This window comes from Silene latifolia, chromosome 9 (genome assembly GCF_048544455.1).
Source record: "Silene latifolia isolate original U9 population chromosome 9, ASM4854445v1, whole genome shotgun sequence".
In the NCBI taxonomy this organism is placed as follows: domain Eukaryota; kingdom Viridiplantae; phylum Streptophyta; class Magnoliopsida; order Caryophyllales; family Caryophyllaceae; genus Silene; species Silene latifolia.
The window spans coordinates 200,402,928-200,403,556 of NC_133534.1; positions in this window are offsets into that span (position 1 = coordinate 200,402,928).

Here is a 629-nt window from a genome sequence, read left to right on the forward strand (position 1 = left end):
TATAACTAATCGTATTAGGCTCATAATTTTTTTTTTTTTTTTACAGGTAGAATTATAATAGATGCAAAGTAAAATGATATATTTGTCCTAAATTATAAAACTATGCACCGTAACGGTTGCCGTCGAGTTCTTAAGATATGCTTGTCTGGTTGACCATGTGACTCCCTTAAATTATTGGCACGATCATATAGAGTTGTTAGTTGCGAGATTCTCTAGGTCATTGTAAAACATATGAAATAAACTCGTACAACATAATCCGGAAATATGGCAAGGACTACCATCTCATCAACGTAGCTCGGTCAGTGATTCAATGTTTATTAACGTTTTTCTTTTGATGATAAGGAATCAGCGGCCGATATTTTTGGTGCGTTATAGAACACAAAGTTTAGAAGGCATAATAATAGGTTTTAAACTAGTGTTAAACCCGTGCAAAAAATGCACGGGACGTAGTAACAATCGCTAAAATTAGATTCGTAAGCATATAAATGAGCATGATTAAATTTCCAAACTCGTGACAATTTAAAAAATCCACACTTGAATATTCAACGTATATGTTATTACGATTGTTACTACGCTAATCACTACCATACGATACAAATTGTCCAACAAATGTAGAAGTAATATGAACT